The following is a 25,525-nucleotide window of genomic DNA, read 5'->3' on the forward strand; positions in this document are numbered from 1 at the left end:
CAAAGAGCTGTAGAAATCCCAGGAGTGGAGAGTCTAAGATCAGGTTCGATGAGGCTGAGTTAAGCTGAGTTGAGTTGAGGCTGTTGAGTTCTGTTGCTCAGGCTTCAGAGCTGCTGCTTTATATTTTTTTTCTGTTATGTGTTATCCCTCCATAATGCCTAAGTAAACAATAAATATTTACTGGAAAATGGTATTCAATCAACCAACTAAGGCTCACAAGTCCCATGTCACTTGTTGCAGCACAAATATCATAGAAACTTATACAAATATCAAAGAAACATAGAGGACATCATAGAAAAATCAATACTGCTTTCCCTCCAGGAAAAAGGACAATGGTTCCCCACATTCTGCTTTTTAGCACACCGCAAGACATATTCCAACTTGGGTTCATCTAACTCATGTAGTGTCATGTGATAATTAAGCCATAAGACAACAGGTCATGAATTATTGTAGAGTAATTCTCACATAAGATGTGCGAGCACTTTTGAGTGTGAGTCATGACAGGTTAATTCACGGACTGGTTAGCCTCATCACAAATCTTGAAAATATCATCTGAGATTAAAATATAACTTTGGCCCCCCAGTCATAAACCTTTAGCTCCAACATCAGCTAGCCAAGGTCAGCTGGCACTTTGGTCCCTTTCTCTTCATTCCGCATCATCCATTTAGCTGTGCTGAGAGCCAAGCATGGACAGTCCACCCCTTCCCTTTACCACCTAGGCCCACAAGGGTGCAGTGAACAGAGAGGAAGAAGGGGAAAGAGGCAGGACCTGCATAACCACCTGCAAGAAGGAAAGGACCAGGCTGTCTGAGAAGGAAACACTGGAGAAATGGGGGAAGCAGCCAATCTAGGGTCCATGACTGAGAAGGGAGAAGAGTGAGGAATTTAGTTTTGTGAATTCTTACATTTAATACACCTCACCCAAAGCAACTAGGAAAGATTCACTACAGTTTTTATGTCCACGGCTATGAATGTGTGATGGGTAGAGAGAAAAGAAATCAGTCCCCTAGCTCAGTGACTCATAACCTAAATATTTCCTTCTCTGTCCTGCCTCTCTGTGTTCCAGGAGAGGTGAGGCCACTTCTGCAGGAAGTCTCCTCACCAGCCACACAGTGATCCAAACCCACCCTGTGTGATCTGTGATGTCAGCTGCCAGGGACTTGGAGGTTATGCCCCACTCTGTGAGCTTCTATTAAAACAAACATTTCTGGGAGGAGTCAAGGTGGCGGAGAAGTAGCAGGCTGAGACTACTTCAGCTAGCCAGAGATCAGCTAGATAGCTTATCTAAAGATTGCAAACACCTGAAAGTCCATCGGCAGATCAAAGAGAAGAAGAACAGTAATTCTGGAAACAGAAAAACAACCACTTTCTGAAAGGTAGGAACGGCGGAGAAGTGAATCCAAAGCGACGGGAAGATAGACCCCGGGGGAGGGGCCGGCTCCCGGCAAGCAGCGGAGCAACCGCGCACAAAATCAGGACTTTTAAAAGTCTGTTCCGCTGAGGGACATCGCTCCAGAGGCTACCCGGAGCGAAGCCCACGCGGGGTCAGCGTGGCCTCAGGTCCCGCAGGGTCACAGAAGGATCGGGGGTGTCTGAGTGTCGAGAGCTTGCGGGTACTGGAACGGGAAACCCAGCTACAGAGACAAAGCCGACAGTAAGCTCACAGCTCGGGGTTACCTTGAGAGGTCAGGCAGACGGGAGTGACTGGGCGCTGTTCTCTGAGGGAGCACTGAGGAGTGGGGCCCTGGGCTCTCGGCTCCTCCAGGCCGGAGACCAGGAGGCTGCCATTTGTGTTCCCGTCCTCCGGAACTCTACGGACAGCGCTCAGGGAACAAAAGCTCCTGAAAGCAAACCCAAGCGGATTACTCACCCCGGCCCCAGGTAAGGGCGGTGCAATTCCGCCTGGGGCAAAGACACTTGAGAATCACTACAACAGGCCCCTCCCCCAGAAGATCAACAAGAAATCCAGCCAAGGCCAAGTTCACTTACCAAGGAGTGCGGTCATAATACCAAGGAGAGCAGCAGAATTCCAGAGGAGGAGAAAGCCAAGCACGGAACTCATGGCTTTCTCCCTGTGATTTTTTTTAGTCTTGTAGTTAATTTAATATTTTTCTTTTTCATTTTTTGTTTTTCTTTTCTCGCCTTCGGGTAAAATTTTTTTTTAACTTTTACCTTTTTCTTTCTTAACGTTTTTTAACTAGTTTATCTAATATATTTTTTTTTCTTTTTTATATTTTTCTAATGTGTTTTCTTTTTTTAATTCTTATCTTTTCTTTTTCCTTTTTCTTTTTTTTTCTTTCTTCCTTTTTGAACCTCTTTTTATCACCTTTCTCCCCGCTCACGATTTGGGATCTCTTCTAATTTGGTTAAAGCATATTTTCCTGGGGTTGTTGCCACCCTTTTAGTATTTTACTTGCTCCTTCATATACTCTTATCTGGACAAAATGACAAGACGGAAAAATTCAACACACACAAAAAAAAAAGAACAAGAGGCAGTACCAAAGGCTAGGGACCTAATCAATACAGACATTGGTAATATGTCAGATCTAGAGTTCAGAATGAAAATTCTCAAGGTTCTAGCCAGGCTCGAAAAAGGCATGGAAGATATTAGAGAAACCCTCTCGAGAGATATAAAAGCCATTTCTGGAGAAATAAAAGAACTAAAATCTAACCAAGTTGAAATCAAAAAAGCTATTAATGAGGTGCAATCAAAAATGGAGGCTATCACTGCTAGGATAAATGAGGCAGAAGAAAGAATTAGTGATATAGAAGACCAAATGACAGAGAATAAAGAAGCTGAGCAAAAGAGGGACAAACAGCTACTGGACCACGACGGGAGAATTCAAGAGATAAGTGACACCATAAGACGAAACAACATGAGAATAATTGGGATTCCAGAAGAAGAAGAAAGAGAGAGGGGAGCAGAAGGTATACTGGAGAGAATTATTGGGGAGAATTTCCCCAATATAGCAAAGGGAATGAGCATCAAAATTCAGGAGGTTCAGAGAATGCCCCTCAAAATCAATAAGAATAGGCCCACACCCTGTCACCTAATAGTAAAATTTTAAATTCTTAGTGACAAAGAGAAAATCATGAAAGCAGCCCGGGAAAAGAAGTCTGTAACATACAATGTTAAAAATATTAGATTGGCAGCTGACTTATCCACAGAGACCGCAGGCCAGAAAGAGCTGGCATGATATTTTCAGAGCACTAAACGAGAAAAACATGCAGCCAAGAATACTATATCCAGCTAGGCTATCATTGAAAATAGAAGGAGATATTAAAAGCTTCCAGGACAAACAAAAACGGAAAGAATTTGCAAACACCAAACCAGCTCTACAGGAAATCTTGAAAGGGGTCCTCTAAGCAAAGAGAGAGCCTACACGTGGTAGATCAGAAAGGAACAGAGACCATATACAGTAACAGTCACCTTACAGGCAATACAATGGCACTAAATTCATATGTCTCAATAGTTACCCTGAATGCTAATGGGCTAAATGCCCCTGTCAAAAGACACAGGGTATTAGAATGGATAAAAAAACAAAACCCATCTATATGTTGCCTCCAAGAAACTCATTTTAAGCCCGAAGACACCTCCAGATTTAAAGTGAGGGGGTGGAAAAGAATTTACCATGCTAATGGACATCAGAAGAAAGCAGGAGTGGCAATCCTTCTATCAGATCAATTATATTTTAAGCCAAAGACTATAATAAGAGATGAGGAAGGACACTATATCATACTCAAAAGGTCTGCCCAACAAGAGGATCTAACAATTTTAAATATCTATGCCCCCAACGTGGGAGCAGCCAACTATATAAACCAATTAATAACAAAATCAAAGAAACACATCAACAATAATACAATAATAGTAGGGGACTTTAACACTCCCCTCACTGAAATGGACAGATCATCCAAGCAAAAGATCAGCAAGGAAATAAAGGCCTTAAACGACACACTGCACCAGATGGACAACACAGATATATTCAGAACTTTTCATACCAAAGCAACAGAATACACATTCTTCTCTAGTGCACATGGAACATTCTCCAGAATAGATCACAATCTCGGTCCTAAATCAGGACTCAACCGGTATCAAAAGATTGGGATCATTCCCTGCATATTTTCAGACCACAATGCTCTAAAGCTAGAACTCAACCACAAAAGGAAGTTTGGAAAGAACCCAAATACATGGAGACTAAACAGCATCCTTCTAAAGAATGAATGGGTCAACCGGGAAATTAAAGAAGAATTGAAAAAAATCATGGAAACAAATGATAATAAAAATACAACGGTTCAAAATCAAAAAAGGCAGTCCTGAGAGGAAAATATATAGTGGTACAAGCCTTTTTCAAGAAACAGGAAAGGTCTCAGGTACACAACCTAACCCTACACCTAAAGGAGCTGGAGAAAGAACAAGAAAGAAACCCTAAGCCCAGCAGGAGAAGAGAAATCATAAAGATCAGAGCAGAAATCAATGAAATAGAAACCAAAAAAACAATAGAACAAATCAATGAAACTAGGAGCTGGTTCTTTGAAAGAACTAATAAATTTGATAAACCCCTGGTCAGACTTATCAAAAAGAAAAGAGAAAGGACCCAAATAAATAAATTCATGAATGAAAGAGAAGAGATCACAACCAACACCAAAAAATTACAAACAATTATAAGAACATACTATGAGCAACTCTACGCCAACAAATTTGACAATCTGGAAGAAATTGATGCATTCCTAGAAACATATAAACTACCACAACTGAACCAGGAAGAAATAGAAAGCCTGAACAGATCCATAACCAGTAAGGAGATTGAAACAGTCATTAAAAATCTCCAAACAAACAAAAGCCCAGGGCCAGATGGCTTCCCGGGGGAATTCTTCTAAACATTTAAAGAAGAACTAATTCCTATTCTCCTGAAACTGTTCCAAAAAATAGAAATGGAAGGAAAACTTCCAAACTCATTTTATGAGACCAGCATCACCTTGATCCCAAAACCAGACAAGGATCCCATCAAAAAAGAGCGCTATAGACCAATATCTTTGATGAACACAGATGCGAAAATACTCAACAAAATACTAGCCAATAGGATTCAACAGTACATTAAAAGGATTATTCACCACGACCAAGTGGGATTTATTCCAGGGCTGCAAGGTTGGTTCAACATCCGCAAATCAGTCAATGTGGTACAACGCATCAATAAAAGAAAGAATAAGAACCATATGATACTCTCAATAGATGCTGAAAAAGCATTTGACAAAGTACAGCATCCCTTCCTGATCAAAACTTTTCAAAGTGTAGGGATAGAGGGCACATACATCAATATCATCAAAGCCATCTATGAAAAACCCACCGCAAATATCATTCTCAATGGAGAAAAACTGAAAGCTTTTCCGCTAAGGTCAGGAACACGGCAGGGATGTCCATTATCACCACTGCTATTCAACATAGTACTAGAAGTCCTAGCCTCAGCAATCAGACAACAAAAGGAAATTAAAGGCATCCAAATCAGCAAAGAAGAAGTCAAATTATCACTCTTTGCAGATGATATGATACTATATGTGGAAAACCCAAAAGACTCCACTCCAAAACTGCTAGAACTTGTACAGGAATTCAGTAAAGTGTCAGGATATAAAATCAATGCACAGAAATCAGGTGCATTTCTCTACACCAACAGCAAGACAGAAGAAAGAGAAATTAAGGAGTCAATCCCATTTACAATTGCACCCAAAACCATAAGATACCTAGGAATAAACCTAACCAAAGAGGCACAGAATCTATACTCAGAAAACTATAAAGTACTCATGAAAGAAATTGAGGAAGACACAGAGAAATGGAAAAATGTTCCATGCTCCTGGATTGGAAGAATAAATATTGTGAAAATGTCTATGCTACCTAAAGCAATCTACACATTTAATGCAATTCTTATCAAAGTACCATCCATTTTTTTCAAAGAAATGGAACAAATAATTCTAAAATTTATATGGAACCAGAAAAGACCTCGAATAGCCAAAGAGATATTGAAAAAGAAAGCCAACATTGGTGGCATCACAATTCCGGACTTCAAGCTCTATTACAAAGCTGTCATCATCAAGACAGCATGGTACTGGGCGCCTGGGTGGCTCAGTGGTTAAGCCGCTGCCTTCGGCTCAGGTCATGATCTCAGGGTCCTGGGATCGAGTCCCGCATCGGGCTCTCTGCTCGGCAGGGAGCCTGCTTCCCTCTCTCTCTCTGCCTGCCTCTCTATCTACTTGTGATTTCTCTCTGTCAAATAAATAAATAAATAAAATCTTAAAAAAAAAAAAAAAAGACAGCATGGTACTGGCACAAAAACAGACACATAGATCAATGGAACAGAATAGAGAGCCCAGAAATAGACCCTCAACTCTACAGTCAACTAATCTTCGACAAAGCAGGAAAGAATGTCCAATGGAAAAAAGACAGCCTCTTCAATAAATGGTGCTGGGAAAATTGGACAGCCACATGCAGAAAAATGAAATTGGACCATTTCCTTACACCACACACAAAAATAGACTCAAAATGGATGAAGGACCTCAATGTGCGAAAGGAATCCATCAAAATCCTTGAGGAGAACACAGGCAGCAATCTCTTCAACCTCCACTGCAGCAACATCTTCCTAGGAACAATGCCAAAGGCAAGGGAAGCAAGGGCAAAAATGAACTATTGGGATTTCATCAATATCAAAAGCTTTTGCACAGAAAAGGAAACAGTTAACAAAATCAAAAGACAACGGACATAATGGGAGAAGATATTTGCAAACAACATATCAGATAAAGGACTAGTGTCCAAAATCTATAAAGAACTTAGCAAACTCAACACCCAAAGAACAAATAACCCAATCAAGAAATGGGCAGAGGACATGAACAGACATTTCTGCAAAGAAGACATCCAGCTGGCCAACAGACACATGAAAAAGTGTTCCATATCACTCGGCATCACGGAAATACAAATCAAAACCACAATGAGATATCACCGCACACCAGTCAGAATGGCTAAAATCAACAAGTCAGGAAATGACAGATGCTGGCGAGGATGGGGAGAAAGGGGAACCCTCCTACACTGTTGGTGGGAATGCAAGCTGGTCTAGCCACTCTGGAAAACAGCATGGAGGTTCCTCAAAATGTTGAAAATAGAACTGCCCTATGACCCAGCAGTTGCACTACTGGGTATTTACCCTAAAGATACAAACATAGTGATCCAAAGGGGCATGTGCACCCGAATGTTTATAGCAGCAATGTCCACAATAGCCAAACTATGGAAAGAACCTAGATGTCCATCAACAGATGAATGGATCAAGAAGATGTGGTATATATACACAATGGAATACTATGCAGCCATCCAAAGAAATGAAATCTTGCCATTTGCGATGATGTGGATGGAACTAGAGCGTATCATGCTTAGCGAAATAAGTCAAGCAGAGAAAGACAACTATCATATGCTCTCCCTGATATGAGGAAGTGGTGATGCAACATGGGGGCTTAAGTGGGTAGGAGAAGAATCAATGAAACAAGATGGAATTGGGAGGGAGACAAACCATAAGTGACTCTTAATCTTACAAAACAAACTGAGGGTTGCTGGGGGGAGGGGGGTTGGGAGAAGGGGGTGGGATTATGGACATTGGGGAGGGTATGTGCTTTGGTGAGTGCTGTGAAGTGTGTAAACCTGGTGATTCACAGACCTGTACCCCTGGGGATAAAAATATATGTTTATAAAAAATAAAAAATTTTTAAAAAAGAAAAAAAAAAAAAGAATGCAGAAAACTGTGTGGCCAGACAGCACAGACCAGTTCACAGTGACCACCTCAGGGAGCTGGAGGGAATGAGGAAAATCTCACTTAAACAAAGTGGGAAATTATAGTTACCAAATTGACAATTACTTCTTTCCCATACATATATATTTCATTGCTACATTTCCATTACTGTATGAATCACCTCTGACTGGAGGGCTCCTTGCCATTCTTAATTTCATTAGTGTAAAAAACATGCCCTCTGAGCAATGACTGGAGTAAACTCCCAAGCAGAAAGTTCAACTGTGTTAACCAAGCAAAGTATCATCAGCAACCCTTGAGCTGCTGTGCTATGAACTGGCTGGGGAGATTGCTAATGCTTTGTTGAGAGTTCTTTCAACATGAAAACCATCTGATGCATCAGCTCTGAAGTGATGTGTCAGATGCACTCTTAAAGAGTGAAATGCTAAGGTCTTTCCCTCTGAAGAGCCCCGGCGACCCACCAAGACCCTACCACATAAGGACATAGCTTCTTCACAAGTTCTGATGGTTTGCCCAGGCTGTGCTGGTCCTCCATGCTGAAAGCCAGGATAGCTATTATAGGGGCTGTGCTCAGGAGGGTGATCAGCATGTGGGGCAGGATGGCGAGGCCATGAAAGGTCTTCTAACCCAAGCTGAAGAATCTGAAATGTATCTTTATGTCACCTGCCGGTCACAGTACTCATAAGTCACCTCCTAAATAAGAGCAGACTTCCTTTTGTATTATTAAAAATATCAAATTTATACCTTTCTGAGCACTAAATGAAGACGTCATATGAAAATGCGAGGTACAGAATACTCAATAAATATTTAATGATTCTGAGCCTGGATGACTTTGTCAAATAAAAATTAGAACCTCAAAAAAAAAAAAAAAAAGATTAGTGTATTCTTAATTCCCTTTATTTAGATCACCCATTCCCCTACCCATCTCCTCCTTGGTAACCACCAGTTTGTTCCCTGTATTTAAGAGTCTGGGGTGTTTTTGTTTTACTTTTTGTTTCATTTTGTTACTTATTTGCTTGTTTGTTTTGATTTTTTTCTTTTCATTTTTTTAATTCTTAAATTCCACATAAAAGTGAAAATATATGGCATTTGTTTTTCTCAGACCAACATATTTCAATTAACATTATACCCTCCCACTCCAGCCATGGTTTTACAAATGGCAAGATTCCATTTTTCTTTATAATTAAATAATGGTCCATTGTATATACATATACACCACATATTCTTTACCATTCATCACAGGGGTGTATATATCTTTGCAAATTCATGTAACAAAAATGCTTTTGCACAGAAAGGAAACCATCAACAATCCCCCCCCCCAAAAAAAGCAACCTACAGAATGGGAGAAGACACCTGAAAATGATATATCAATAAGGGGTAAATATTCAAAATACATAAACTACTTACACAACTCAATACAAGAAACCAAATAATCCAATCAAAAAATGGGCAGAGACCTGAATCAATACTTTTCCAAAGAAGACATACAGATGGCCAACAGACATATGAAAAGACTATTAGTATTACTAATCATCAGGAAAATACAAATTAAAATTTCAATGAGAGAAGATATTTGCAAATGACACTACAGACAAAAGGTTGATATCCAGGATCTATAAAGAAAACTCAAACTCAACACACACAAAAAAGACAATCATATTTTAAAAAATGGGCAGAAGATATAAACAGACACTTCTCCAATGAAGACATACAAATGGCTATCAGACCCATGAAAAAATGTTCATCATCACTAGCAATCAGGGAGATTCAAATTAAAACCACATTGAGATACCACCTTACACCAGTTAGAATGGCCAAAATTAGCAAGACAGGAAACAACATGTGCTGGAGAGGATGTGGAGAAAGGGGAACCCTCTTAAACTGTTGGTGGAAATGCAAGTTGGTGTTCTTTGGAGAACAGTGTGGAGATTCCTCAAGAAATTAAAAATAGGAGTGCCTGGGTGGCTCAGTGGGTTAAAGCCTCTGCCTTCAGCTCAGGTCGTGATCCCAGGGTCCTGGGATCGAGCCCCACTTCTGGCTCTCTGCTCAGCGGGGAGCCTGCTTCCTCCTCTCTCTGCCTGCCTCTCTGCCTACTTGTGATCTCTCTAATAAATAAATAAAATCTTTAAAAAAAAAGAAATTAAAAATAGAGCTTCCCTATGACCTTGCAATTGCACTACTGGGTATTTACCCCAAAGATACAGATGTAGTGAAAAGAAGGGCCATCTGTACCCCAATATTTATAGCAGCAATGGCCACAATCACCAAACTGTGGAAAGAACCAAGATGCCCTTCAACGGACAAATGGATAAGGAAGATGTGGTCCATATACACTATGGAGTATTATGCCTCCATCAGAAAGGATGAATACCCAACTTTTGTATCAACATGGACAGGACTAGAAGAGATTATGCTGAGTGAAATAAGTCAAGCAGAGAGAGTCAATTATCATATAGTTTCACTTATTTGTGGAGCATAACAAATAGCATGGAGGACAAGGGGAGATGGAGAGGGGAAGGGAGTTGAAGGAAATTGGAAGGTGAGGGGGTAAGCCATGAGAAACTATGGACTCTGAAAAACAATCTGAGGGTTTTGAAGGGGCGGGGTTGGGAGGTTGGGGGAACCAGGTGGTGGGTATTAGAGAGGGCACGGATTGCATGGAGCACTGGGTGTGATGCAAAAGGGGTTTGGATGTGTATTGTGGTTTTTTTTTCCCCTGTTCATTTTGTTCTGAGATTAAAGTATGCAAAATAAAAAAAAATCTCAACAAGATATTACTTTATACCTGTCAGGACAGATAAATAAAACATACAAGAAAAACAAGTGTTGGTGAATATATGGAGAAAATGGAACTCTCATGCATTGTTGGTGGAAATGTCAATTGGTGCACACACTCTGTAACACATAATGCAGGATCCTCAAAAATTTTAAAACAGAATTACCTTATGATCCAGTAATTCTGCTACTGTATATCATCACAAGTAAGTTCTACATTCAATGTGAAGCTTAAACTCACCAGCCTGAGATCAAGAGCCATGCTCTACTGACTGAGCCAGCTAGGCACCTTCTTCCCTAGTGTATATTAAACCAAAGGAAAGAAAAGCATTTTTTCAAGTTTCTTTTAATACTAATTTTTAATATTTATTTATTTTTCTTAAAATTTTTTTTAATTTATTTTTTTTCAGTGTTCCAATATTCATTGTCTATGCACCACACCCAAGTGCTCCATGAAATACGTGCCTTCCTTTATACCACCACCAGGCTCACCCAATCTCCCACCCAGCTCCCCTCCAAAACCCTCAGTTTGTTTCTCAGAGTCCACAGTCTCTCATGGTTCATCTCCCCCTATGATTACCCCAATTCACTTTTCCTTTACTTTTCCTAATGTCTTCCATGTTATTCCTTATGCTCCCTTTTAAAGAGGCAGTAGGCTGTCATAGACACAGTTGAAAGTGGACAATTTTTTAAAAAGGAGAAAGAGCAAGGCACATCCTCACTTTACCATAAATAAGGTGAACATCGACACCTAAATCCCTTGGGAGGCCTAGTTCTCCATGTGCAAACGGTACTCCCCATTATTGCGTAGGGGAACCAGATGGCACTCAGGCATGATAATGTCAAAACAAACATGTACTGACACTGCTGAGTTCAAGCTCTATAGAGCATGACCCCTTAAGTGGGGTAGAGACCAGGCTTTGCCGGATGCCATAGCTGAAGTATAGAGCAGACCCAGTCAACATCCAGACACCAAATGTGGCCCAGGTGTCAGCTATCATCTGCATCATAAGGCAAACATTCAAAAAGATGCTCAGGAGGGGAAGGAGAGGCACACCAGGGACCTTAAAGGGCAGGGAAGTGGAGGTCTGTGGCTGTCTCCAGATGAGCCCAGTAGTCCCAGTGATGAGCACAAGGCGCAGCACAACATGGTGATTGGCACTGGGTCTCCAGAAAGCAGACCTGGCCAGTGGACCAGCACCAGGCAGAGGAGAGTCAGCAGCAGAATAAGCAGTGAAGAGAAAACACAGACAATGTGGCCAGAGAGTGGAGTGGGGGTGAGGCTGCCTGGGAAAAATAGTTCCTGTAAACTCAGCTTCTCCACTGCAGGTGTGGTCCCCTCCTACATCTGCGCTACATTTCCCCCATTCTCTTCCTGCACCTGTGCTTTATTTCCCCTATTCCTCCTCTCAGGCTGATACCTGAGGATGAGAACACAAAGAGCCACCAGGGAATAAGATATGAGGGTCCCAACTGACCTGAGGTCCAGAAGATCAGTGAGTCCAAAGAAGAATACCATGATTGCTGCGACAATGCCAAAGAACACAGTGGTCATGATACAGGCATATGTGCCAGTATAGATCCTGGCAAGAAAAAGGAACAGGAGGTGATCCTTTGCCATCATGTATATCATCCTACATATGGGGAACAAAAATCCCCAATAGATGCCAACGAAAATACTACAATAAATTGTAAAAGCTACAACATAGTAGGCAGGGACCCAGCCAATATGGATAAATGCCTCATGCAATGTGCTCCCAGATCGAAGCTGGTAGTAAGAAACCATGAGTGTAAGTGGTGCAGAGACACCAAAATACAACAAAAAGCAGATGAGCAGTGAAACCACAATGCCCTTGGGGATAGAACACCTGGGACTGTGTGATTCTTTGACTCTGGCAACAATAATGCTGAAACCTACAAATGCATAAAAACAAGTAGCTGATCCACGGAGAATTCCCTAGAAGCCAAAAGGCATGAATCCTCCAGAGCCCAGAGGGCCCAAGCTAGAGGTATCATTGAGTCTGGCCTTTATGTAGTCCTCTTCTGTGAGCTTCCAGTTGTGCAGGTCCCCCTTAATGAAGCCAGAGATGATGACAAAACCAAGTACCAAAAGTGTCACCAATGTGAACATTTTGAAAACTATGTAGTACTCCTGAGATCTCAGATTTTGAATTTCTGTGAGCAACAACAGAAGAACCACAGAAAAGTAGCCTAAATTGTCTGCAAAGACTTGGGGAGCATGTTGTGAAATGCTCTCATGCTGGGTCTCAGAGATCCAGTTCCCAATCAGATTGTCAAAAGTTAATATCCATGTGTGAACCACAATGAATGCATCAGCAACAAAGGAGAGGATGAGGTTCCAGCCAGTGATGAAGGCCCAGATTTTGCCTATAGTGACATAGGTGTAGAGATAAGCCAAGCCAGAATGGGGAACCTGGGCACTACGCTCTACATAACACAGTCCAGCCAACAATGAAGTTAAGCCAGCCACCAAAAAGCAGATCACAATGGATGATCCTGCTTGATTACCAGTCAGCTCATTAGCCAGGAAATAAACACCTACACCTACTGTGCGGCCCACACCCAGGGCCACTAAATCCAGAGAGCTCAGTCTTCTGCCAAATTCAAACTCAACCCCCTTTTGCTCCAGCTTTTGGCCAAGTCTGCGAAGTGCCTTACACAGCATTCTAGTGGGAATTGAGGAAGATTCTAAAGATCAGAGAGCTGTAGCAAGTTCAGAAAGCCAGGAGTGTTGGATCTGAATCAGTGAGACTGAGTTAAGCCAAGTTGGATAGGGGTTGCCACAGTCCTTTGCTCAGGCTTCAGAGCTGCTGCTTCATATTTCATCTGGTACATGTTATCCTTCCATAGTTTCTAGGGAAATAATAAATATTTCCTGAACAATGATGTTCAACCAACCATCCAAAATTCTCATGTAACTTGTTGCAGCCCAAGTATCACAGAAACTGACACCAAAAGACCTATAGGAAAATAAATCCTACTTTCCCACCAGAAAAAGTACCAAATACCTCCCAACAGTCTGTTTTTTTAATTACATCAAGACCTGGGCTGGTGTGAAGAGTTGGACTCTCAACTGACTGCATCATCTAGGCACCCCAACTTTTTTTTTTTTTACACACCACATGACATAATCCCATTTGAGTTCATAAGTGATGGAGTTTCATGTACTAATTAACTGGTAAGACACAACAGGACATGATGGTATTGGGCAAGAATTCAAATGCAGGATGTGTGTGCAGTGCTTGAGTTATGACACATTAACTCATGGACTGGAGACCTTCTTGCAATTACAAACCCATATTTTATATATTGTCAGGGTTGAAAATACATATACTTATCTCTCAATCTTAAACTCTTAGAAACAGATACTGGGTTTGATGTCATCTTGACCCCCTTTCTCTTCATTCTACATCATTCACTTAGCTATAGTGATGACAAAGAACATACCGTTCACTCCTTTCCTTTCCTACCGAGGCCTACAGGGGCACTGTGATGCCAGAGGAGGAGAAAGAAAGGGGCAGAGCCTTCATTACTACCTGCAGGAAGGAGAGGGCCAGGTTGCCTGGGAAGGAAACACTGGAGAGATGGGGTCAGCAGTCAACATTGGATTGGTGACTGAGAAGGGAAAGGAGGCAAAAAAGGCTGTTTTGTGAATTCTGACATTCAATAAACCTCACCCAAAGCAACTAGACAAAAATTCACTACCTTTTTCATATTCATTCATAGTTATGACAGTGAGAAAAGTTATGACGGGAAGAAAAGAAGTCACCTAGCTCAGGGGTTCACAACCTAAACAGTCCCTCTGTCTCCTCCCTCCCTAGGTTCCAGCAGAGAAGTTGAGCTCACCTCTCAACTTCAACTGCAGACAGTCTCCTCACTGGCCACACTGTATTCCAGACACACCCTGCACCATCTGTGATATCAGCTGTTAGGGTCTCAAGAGACTGCCCTGCTCTGTGAGCTTGTATTAAAACGCTAATATGTAACACCTTATGAATTCTTCACAAGGAGTTATTTTTATTTTTTTTTTAATAGAGAGAGATCACAAGGAGGCAGGCAGGCAGAGAGAGAGGGGAAGCAGGCTCCCAGCCAAGCAGGGAGCCCGATGCGGGGCTTGATCCCAGGACCCTGAGATCATGGCCTGAGCCCAAGGCAGAGGCTTAACCCACTGAGCCACCCAGGTGCCCCAAGGAGTTATTTTTAACACACTCAAACTGTTATCTTAATCTTTTCTTAAAGAAATAACCCTGCATGTGGTTCACTCTTCCTCCTCCTCCCATGCCGCTCTTCAAATGACTCCTTACTTGATGACCCCTTCAGTGACCTCTTACTCTAGGGGAACAAGGTTTTGGATGAACAATTCACAGTGATGCTCAGGAAATGGGTAATACAAAAAAGAGAAAACAAACTCATGCAGGCCCTACTCTCCTCCCTACTCAGGCTTTGGTTTTGAGAGAATTTTAGGAAATGTTGTCAGAGGTTTTTAAATACAGAAATATCAAGTCAAAATTAGAAGGGTTACTCTAATATAGATGATCTAAAGGAACCCTTGGGTTAGGGGCCAGACCTTCTGTCTACAAATCCATCTAGGCTTCTTATCTGCCACTCACCAGTTCCAATGTTATAATTTACAAATAAGCACAAGATAGATAAGAAAGGTCAATTCTTAACTTATAGAATCTTTCTATACTATTTGAGGTGTCGCCAACCTACAACCAGTCTTCAAACCCTCCCATGGCTCCATACTGCCTTTCCTTGACAATCCTTCCTTCCTTTATATTCTGACTTGTGTTTACTCCTCCAGCTTCATCTCCTGCCCAGTTCCTGCTTCAGCTGTGAAATTTGGCACTCACCCTGTTTCCTGGCCTCTAATACATTCTTGATCCCTTTGCTTTGTTACCCCCACTTCTCTTTCAGTTCCCAGCTCATCATTTGCTTCCAAGAAGAGGAACCTTATGTTCTCCTTTCTGTGTGCTCTCATAGCACTGGGCTTCCCCCATATGCCAATGATCTTAATGTATCCAAATTCCAGGCCAGCTGCCTTTCTCCTCCATCAGACTGTGAGGTAGGTTCTCAATAAATAGTTGTTGAACAAATGACCATGCTGAGAAAAAAAAAAAAAAAAACCTTAAAAAGGCCATAATTCAGAAGTCCTATGTAGTAGATATTGAGAAACATACTTTGCAGCCAAGCAACCTTTATAAACTTGGCTTAGGTAAAGATATATATTATATTACTTTCATTGTGGAAGGTGAGCAAAATGGATAGTGTGAAAGGGAAAACAAGTTTAGGGTGGTAGAACCTTTTTTGCACATCATTCATGGCAGGTATAACCACACATAAGTGATAAAGACTTATTTGCCTTTGAGGACACTTGTTTTAAAATATCAGACAGCCGGGGCGCCTGGGTGGCTCAGTGGATTAAGCCGCTGCCTTCGGCTCAGGTCATGATCGGGATCGGGTCCCGCATCGAGCTCTCTGCTCAGCAGGGAGCTTGCTTCCCTCTCTCTCTCTCTCTGGCTGCCTCTCTGTCTATTGTGATTTCTCTCTGTCAAATAAATAAATCTTTTAAAAAATATATATATATATCAGACAGCCAAATACCTATGCCCAGTTAGAGAATCCCTACTTTTTGGAAAGCATCATGCTCAGACTCTATGTTCTAGATAGGATGCCCTAGTCAGAGGTTCTCACTTTGGGGGACAGAGGAAGGCATAATGAAGACAACTGGGGACATTTTCAAACTTCAGATCCTCTCCCTCTGGAGATACTTGTCCATTAGCCCTGTACTTTCCAGGACTGCTCTAAACCACCCCAAGAAAAAATTGCCCTGAAGTTCAAGGGGAATAGATTCTAAGATCTTCCTTCACAGGAAGGTAGCACAGTTGAGTAGTGAGGAGTAAGGTTCTGCAGGTATAATGTTCAGGTTCATATCACACCTCAACCTCACACTCAGTGACTCTGGTTAAATTAGTTTACCTCTTGGAGATTTAGTTCCCACAATAGTCAAATGGGAGTGAAGGCAAATCCCTCACAGGGCAGCTATGAGAAGTAAGTGCAATGATGTCTGTAAGTGCATAGCTCAGTACCTAGCAAACGATATGGAACTAATATCATCTACCTAGTACTTAATATTGAAATCTGGTCCAAAATAACCAAACATTGAAAATCAACCACTCTTTATAAATGTGCAGGCTGAAAATCATCCACTAAAACTTGAGCTTATTAGCTAGACCTCGTGAGGCAATTAAAACAATTTTATTTCATATGATTCACCTTGAAATGCTAAGGACTCTTGTTAGACACCCTCATCCATCCTGGTGCTAACACACTGAGGTTCCTATGCTTACTGCTTTCAAAAGACATTGAAAGATGCAAGGATCAATATCATCATCATCATCATCACCATCTTTGTCTAGAGATGCCTCATCTGGAACAAGCAGTGCTGAGTACTATAGATATAAGAAAAATGAACACTTGGTCAGAAATGCTGGATGTGATCACTGGCCCTTCCTTATGACTACATGAACTTGGGTAATTTGCCTAATCTCTCTAAGCCTCAGTCTTCTCATCCACTAGGAACCTTACTTGACCTCCCACACTGGTTCAACATGAGAATTCAATAAGAAGACACAAACTAATACACACAGCTGGTGAGAGTGTCACTGGGGCACCATCCTGAAGCACAATCTTTGTGGAATTTAAAAATGCATACACAATAGGGCACTGTAGTGGTTGAATGGGTGAAGGTACCTAAAATAGGTATAGAATATGGACTGGAAGAGCATTTGCTAAATACACTAAAGCAAATGCCTGCAGTGAGGAGGGGAAATGAGATAAAGATGAAAAAGGAAAATAAAATTAATTGAAAAGGGGCCTGACAGGAAGTGATGGTGCAAACACGCCTACTGAGGGAGGGACTGACTCCAATCTGCATTGCAGGTTCAACAAAGTAATTTCAGGAGATAATCCTGTGAGAGGACCCGGTACAGAGCCTGATGAATGACAGGCATTCAGTAGATTTAAACTGGAGGGGAAAGAGAATGCCATAATGGTCAAGATAAGGAGAAAACAAAGAAGGAACACCTGTGAGAAATAGGGTGAAGAACTGTGATGATGGGGCATCTGTCCCACGAGTTCCCTCTGAACCCATTTCCCTTTTCCTAATTCCTCTCTTTCCTTCAGCCCCTTCGACTGTCTTTGGAGGATGCTTCTGTCAGGTTTCTCCCTGGGAACCCAATCCCAGCCACCTACCACTCAACAAAGAGTACAACAATGGTTCTTAACATTTGTTAAATCACAGACACATTTGATAATAGTTACCTCCAAAAATGTCATACATATTTTTAAAAATTGTTATTTATTTTTTAAATTTCTTTTCAGTGTTCCAGAATTCATTGTTTATGCACCACATCCAGTGCTCCATGCAATACATGCCCTCCATAATATCCACTACCAGGCTCACCCAACTTCCCACCCAGCTCCCCTCCAAAACCCTCAGCTTGTTTCTCAGAGTCCACAGTCTCTCTTGGTTCTTCTCTCCTTCCAATTTCTCCCAACTTCTCCTCTCCATCTCCCCATGTCCTCTGTGTTATTCCTTATGCTCCACGCCTAAGCAAAATCATTCTAACTGGTTTCAGGTGGTATCTCAATATGGTTTTGATTTGAATCTGGAACAAACAGCTTAGAAGACATGAAAACAGAATTAAGGAAATAAATAATGCCATGAAACATTCCAATGTCAGAATTATTGGGATCCCTGAGAGGGTGGAGAAAGAGAAAAAACTAGAAGATACAGTTGAACAAATTCTGAATGAAAATTTTCCCAGTCTGGGGAATGGAACAAATTTTCATGTCCTAGAGGCAGAAAGAACACCCACCAAGATCAACAAATCTAGAAAGACATCAAGACACTTAATTGTGAAACTCTCAAATCATAATTTTAGAGCTTCTGAAGGCAGTTGGGGGGAAAAGATTACTTGCATACAGCAGAAGATCCATCAAAATAATGTCAGACCTGTCCACAGAAATCTGGCAATCCAGAAAGGGCTGGCAAGGCATATTCAGGGCGCTAAACGAGAAGAACATGAAGCCAAGAATACTTTATCCAGCAAGGCTGACATTCAAAATGTATAGATAAAGAGCTTCCAAGCCAGGCAACATTTAAAAGAGTATGTGACCACCAAGTTCACAGTACAAGAAATATTAAGGGGCTTCTATAAAAGAAGAAAGAACTCAAGAGTGACATAGAACAGAAATTTACAGAGACAATCTATAGAAAAAAAGGACTTCACAGGCAACATGATGTCAATAAAAATGTAAATGCTCCCATAAAATGGCACAGGGTTGTGGACTGGATAAAACTATAGGACCTGTCCATATGCTGTCTACCAGAGACACATTTGTAACCTAAAGATACATCCAGACTGAAAGTGAAGGGATGGAGAACCATCTTTCATGCCAAGAGGCCTCAAAAGAAAGCTGGGGTAGTGTCTATCATATCAGATAAATTATATTTTAAACTAAAGACAGTAGTTAGATATAAAGAAGGACCCTACATCATTCTTAAAAGGTTTAACCACCAAGGAGATCCAAAAATTGTAAATATTTATGTCCCCAATATGGGAGCAACCAACTACATAAGCCAACTGTTAAGCAAAATAAAGAGTCATATTGATGTGAATACATTAATAGTGGGGGACCTTAACACATAACTCTCAGTAATAAACAGATCATCCAAGCAGAAAATCAATAAAGAAACAAGGGCATTGAATGATACACTGGACCAGATGGACCACATAGATATATACAGAACATTTCACCCTAAAACAACAGAATACTCATTCTTCTTGAGTGCACATGAACCTTTCTCCAGAACAGACCACATACTGGGTCACAAATCGGGGCTCAACCATTGCCAAAATATTGAGGTTATTCCCTGCACATTCTCAAACCACAATGCTTTGAAACTGGAACTCAACCACAAGAAAAAGTTTGAAAGAAATTCAAACACTTGTAAGCTAAAGATCCCTCTGTTTAAGAATGTTTGGATCAACCTGGAAATCAAAGAAGAACTTAAACAATTCATGGAAACCAAGGAGAATGAAGACACATCGGTCCAAAACCTATGGGTTATAGCAAAGGCAGTCCTAAGAGGGAAATACATAGCCATCCAGGCCTCACTAAAATAAAAAATGGGAAAATCCAGGATACACCAGATCTTTTTACACCTTAAAGAACTGGAAAATCAACAATAAATTAAGCCAACACCCCCCCACACACACACACAAGAAGGGAAGTAATCAAGATTAGAGCAGAGATCGATGAGATAGAAACTAGAGATATAGTAGAACACATGAACAAAAATGGAAGCTCCTTCTTTAAAAGAATCAATAAACCACTGGCCAAAATAATCCAAAAGAAAAAGGAGAGGACCCAAATTAATAAAATCATGAATAAAAGGGGAGAGATCACGAGTAACACCAAGGAAATAAAAACAACCAACCAAAATTATTATCGACAGTTATATGCCAATAAGTTAAGCAACCTAAAAGAAATGGATGCATACCTGGAAACCTATAAACTTCCAAGACGGAATCAGGAAGAAACTGACAACTTGAATAGACCAATATCTAGCAATGAGATTGAAGCAGTGATCAAAAACCTCTTAAAAAACAAGAGCCCAGGACCTGCTGGATTCTCTGGTGAATTCAACCAAACATTCAAAGAAGAAATAATACCTATTCTCCTGAAGCTGTTTCAAAAGATAGAAACAGAAGGAAGACTCCCAGACTCTTTCTATGAAGCCAACATTACCTTGATCCCCAAACCAGGCAAAGACCCCACCAAAAAGGAGAATTTCAGACCAATATCCATGATGAATAGGGACACCAAGATCCTCAACAAAATCCTACCTAATAGGATCTAACAGTACATTAAAAAGAATATCCACCATGACCAGGTAGAATTTATCCCTGGGATACAAGGGTGGTTCAACATTTGCAAATCAATCAATGTGATAGAACAAATCAGTGAGAGAAGCGAGAAGAACCACATGGTCCTCTCAATTGATGCAGAAAAATCATTTGACATAAATATAGTATCTGTTTCTGATCAAAACTCTTCAAAGTATAGGGATAGAGGGAACATTCCTCAGTTTCACAAAATCGACCTATGAAAAACCCACAGCGAATATCATTCTCAACAGGAAAAAGCTGACAGCCTTCCTTTTGAGATCAGGAACACAACAAGGATGCCCACTCTCACCACTCTTGTTCAACATAGTACTAGAAGTCCTAGCAACAGCAATCAGACAACAAAAAGAAATAAAAAGTATTCAAAAAAAAAAGAAATAAATAAAAAGTATTCAAATTGGCAAAGAAGAAGTCAAACCTCTCTCTTTGCAGATGACATGATACTTTTTATGGAAAACTCAAAAGACCCCACCCCCAAACTACTAGAACTCATACAGCAATTCAGCAACATGGCAGGATACAAAGTCAATGTACAGAAATCAGTGGCTTTCTTATACACTAACAATGAAATTACAGAAAGGGAAATTAGAGAATCGATTCCATTGACTATAGCACCAAGAACCATAAGATACCTTGGAATAAACCCAACCAAACAGGTAAAGAGTCTGTACTGGAGGAACTACAGAACACTCATGAAAGAAATTGAAGAAGACACAAAAAGATGGAAAAGCATTCCATGCTCATGTATCAGAAGAATAAACATTGTTAAAATGTCTATACTGCTTAGAGCAATCTATACGTTCAATGCCATCCCAATCAGAATTCCACTGGCATTTTTCAAAGTGCTGGAACAATCTTAAAATTTGTATGGAACCAGAAGAGACCCCCCAAGTTGCTATGGAAATGTTGAAAAAAAAAAACTGGGGGCATCATGTTGCCTGATTTCAAGCTTTACTACAAAGCTGTGATCACCAAGACAGCATGGTACTGGCAAAAAAAACAAAAACAAAAACAAAAAAAAAAAACAAAAAAAACAGACACATAGACCAGTGGAACAGAGTATAGAGCCCAGATATGGACCCGTAACTCTATGGTCAACTAATCTTCGACAAAGCATGAAAAAATATAGAGTGGAAAAAAGACAGTCTTTTCAATGAATGGTATGGGAAAATTGGACAACTATGTGTAGAAGAATAAATCTTGACCATTCTCTTACACCACACACAAAAATTAACTCAAAACGGATAAAAGATCTCAACATGAGGCAGGAATCTATCAAAATCCTAAAGGAGAACATAAACAGTAATCTCTTCGACATCAGCCACAACAACATCTTTCAAGATATGTCTCCAAAGGCAAAGGAAACAAGTGTGAAAATTAACTTTTGGGATTTCATCAAGATCAAAAAAGTTTCTGCACAGCAAAGGAAACACTCAACAAAACAAAGAGGTATCCCACGGAATGGGAAAAGATATTCAAAAGGCTGATATCCAAGATCTATAAAGAACTCCTCAAACTCAATACACATAAAATAGATGACCACATAAAAAATGGGCAGAACAATGAATTCTGGAACACTAAAAAGAAATTAAATAAATAAATAAATAAAAATGGGCAGAAGACATGAGCAGACACTTCTCCAAAGAAGACATACAAATGGCTAACAGACACATGAAAAAATTTCCATCATCACTAGCCATCAGGGAGATTCAGATCAAAACCACATTGAGATACCACCTTACACCAGTTAGAATGGCCAAAATTAATAAGATGGGAAACAACATGTGTTGGAGAGGATGTGGAGAAAGAGGAACTCTCTTACACTGTTGGTGGGAATGCAAGTTGGGGCAGCCACTTTGGAAAACAGTGTGGAGATTCCTCAAGAAATTAAAAATAGAGCTTCCCTATGACCTTGCAATTGCACTACTGGGTATTTACTCTAAAGATACAGAGGTAGTGAAAAGAAGGGCCATCTGTACAGCAATGTTCATAGCAACAATGGCCACAGTTGCCAAACTGTGGAAAGAACCAAAATGCCCTTCAGTGGGCGAATGGGTAAAGAAGATGTGGTCCATATATACTAGGGAGTACTATGATTTTATCAGAAAGGATGAATACCCAGCTTTTGTATCAACATGGACGGGACTGGAAGAGAGTATGCTGAGTGAAATAATTCAAGCAGAGAGTCAATTATCATATGGTTTCACTTACTTGTGGACCATAAGGAATAATATAGAGGACATTTGGAGTTGGAGAGGAGAAGTGAGTTGGGGGAAAGCAGAGGGGAAGATGAACCATGAGATACTGTGGACTCTGAGAAACAAACTGAGGGCTTTGGAGGGGAGGTGGGTGAGGGGTGGGGTGAGCCTGGTGTTGGGTATTAAGGAGGTGGTGGGTATTAAGGAGGGCACTTATTGCATGGAGCTCTGGGTGTATAAACAATGAATCTTGGAACACTGAAAAATAAAATTAAATTTTAAAAAAGTAAAATAAAATGAATATGTGTTAGAAGCACGTAACAGGTATCTATTGATAATGGAGAGAAATAGCCCAAGAAATTGTAGAGCACAAGAGAAAGACAACCTAGAAATCAACATTTGCCACATATAATCAATAAAACAGGTGTCCTGCATGGATAAGTGTCTGCGCTTCTGGTGTTGGGGTTCTGCCCACAGTATACATGGCAATGGGGAGGCTGGAGGATGAAGAACAGTAAGGTTCCAAAGGCCTTCTAAATTAAAGACTTGCCAATATGTTCTGTTATAACAGCAAACAGCCTCTTGGTGGCTCGGTTTTTTAATGACCATGAGGCAGCCCACCCCAGGGGACCTTGATAAACTTTCCTCCTACAGCCAGACAAGACTATAATTCAGCCCCACCACAATTTTTTAAAATTAGATAAGAAAGGCAGGGAGATAACCTATAGCATCTATAAAAATAGATATTTAGTACCTTGAGCCTGGAGGAATTAGACCCTCAAATCCTCTCTGGTGTCGGGGGACCCCCCTATCACACTGGACATGCTATTCTGCGAAGTTGTGACAGATGTTCTCTCCAAGAAGATATGACGCAGACTTTCATAATCTCCCAGTGAGAAACAAGGTAAAACATGAAGGGGGCAGCAAAGCCTGATGGAAAAAATCTTCCTTCATTCCATGAACACGTCTAAGCATACCATGTGTTGAGGCCTCTGGGAAAGACAAAGATGAAGAAAGCAAGCTCTGCACCAGGTTGGAAAGGAAAGACTAGGCAGGAGGACAGGGCCTAGAGGTGGGAGGACCCCAAAGGAGACGCAGCAAGGAATAACCTCCCCTATACCATATTTTGCTCATCAGAGCTAAGAACCTTTCTGGGCTGGAGGAGAACAGAGTGTAGGCCTCCATATCACTCCGACCCCAGTAAATTTACCTGCCCCTCCCAAACTCACAAGGTACTGGTCTACATCCCCCAAGCCAAGGTCTTGCTCTGGTGCCATTAAATACCCTCGGCTCTAACACCACAAGTTTCTATAGCCAAAGGCATTCCAAGTGCAGTCTTCCTCCTCCCCAGCTCTGTCTCAGTTTTTCTGCCGGCTCTACAAACAAGAGAAATCACTGACCCCTGGGCTTTTTCTGCTTCAGAGAAGAAACGCTTAGGAAGAAAGTGCAAGCCAAACCCAGGAAGAGGGAAGGAGCTTGGCCAAGCAGAGTTAGAACTTGGAGTGGTGTGCGCAGGGTGACCTCAGGGAGTTGAGGCTGGGGGAGGCAAGGTGGAGGGGCCTAAGGAGTGTGAGCACTACAAGGCTGGGCCTCAGAAAGTTGGGGCCAAAGGGCAGATGGGGCCTGGGAAGCATGTGAAAGTAGTGATAAAGGATAATTGGAAGGCAGGGAGGGCCAAAGTGTCCCTGCCACAAGAGAAACCACCCTTAAAAAGATTTTACACCACCCAGGAAGGAGCCTTCCAGCATTTCCCATATGATGGTGTTAAAAACCTGATTGGATGACTGGTACAGGAAGGGTTAATCAGATAAAACAGCCTTCAAAAAGCCCATAAAAACCCCTAGACTTAGATACTCCTGGTTGCAAACCTCTCTGGTCCCCTCCCTCCTTGGACGCTCTGTATTATCACTTGCTAACTCCAAATAAACCTTGTTTGCTGCCCACCACTCTGTCTGGTCTATCTCTTCATTCTGTGAAGTGCCGTGTGTAAAGTTTTTTCCAGCGAGATAAACACAACACCAGGCAAAGTGGGTGCAAGGCAAGATTTATTAAAAACACTCTCTGGTGAAGTTTCAGGGCTACGGAGAAGGGGAGCCAGGAAAGTTGCACTGGGAGGAGGTGGGCACCCTCGGTCGAGGTTCTGTGACTCTGGAAAGCAGAGTGGCAGAAGTCGCGCCCAAGGCAGGGAGGAGGGGGCTTTTAAGGGGTCTCAGGAGAAGCTCAGGGGTCTTTTGGCAAGTTTCCCTTATTCGGATATCTCGCCTGCTTGTTGGGATCCCATTGGTCCACAGGAACCCGGGGCAGGGGTCTCAGATTCCTGCTTGTCAGGGTCCCATTGGTCCATGGGAGCCCGGGGCGGGAGGGTTTTCAGATTCCTGCTTGGGTTTTTGTTCTCTGTCCAAGCTCAGGTCTTGTGGCAGGAACTTTCGCCGTCTTTAGTAGAACTTTCCCATCTTGAGTAGCCCTTTCTACCAGCCCAACATTCCAACGTTTTGCTTTATATAATGGTGCCAGGGGCATTGACTCAGTTCTGGCTACTTCCTGCTGACGGGGGTGGGGGTCGTCATGGGATAGTTGGAAGTGGGCAGGCGAGAATAGGGCTGAAGGAGGAGTTGATTGATGGACACTCGGGCAAGTTCTTGTAGGAGACCCCAGGTGTAGGGGTCCAGGCCCCAGGAAGACGTGTCTCGCCGCCATGCTTGAATCCGATCCCTGAGTCCTTTAATCCTGGAGGTAACTATACAGGTTCTAGGCTTCTTTCCCTGGTAGCAGGTTG

At 41.5% G+C, this 25,525-nt stretch overlaps 1 long non-coding RNA gene and 2 pseudogenes across 3 annotated transcripts in view; all 3 read right to left on the reverse strand.

Annotated features, from left to right (window-relative positions):
- Positions 1–25,525, reverse strand: part of LOC309869456 (cationic amino acid transporter 3 pseudogene) — a 180,784-nt pseudogene that overhangs the window by 61,527 nt on the left and 93,732 nt on the right. The window contains exon 2 of the transcript XR_014316492.1: positions 1,639–1,811. The product of XR_014316492.1 is annotated as a cationic amino acid transporter 3 pseudogene (transcript). The remainder of the gene's footprint in view (positions 1–1,638; positions 1,812–25,525) is intronic.
- Positions 11,399–13,242, reverse strand: LOC309870243 (cationic amino acid transporter 3 pseudogene; annotated as a pseudogene). The gene has a single exon. The product of its transcript is annotated as a cationic amino acid transporter 3 pseudogene (transcript).
- The window catches only part of LOC309869465, a 65,729-nt gene continuing 64,981 nt past the window's right edge, over positions 24,778–25,525 (reverse strand). Inside the window, exon 4 of the long non-coding RNA XR_014314191.1 lies at positions 24,778–25,511. This is a non-coding gene — a long non-coding RNA (uncharacterized lncRNA). The remainder of the gene's footprint in view (positions 25,512–25,525) is intronic.

Source organism: Mustela nivalis, assembly GCF_964662115.1.
Source record: "Mustela nivalis genome assembly, chromosome: 7".
In the NCBI taxonomy this organism is placed as follows: domain Eukaryota; kingdom Metazoa; phylum Chordata; class Mammalia; order Carnivora; family Mustelidae; genus Mustela; species Mustela nivalis.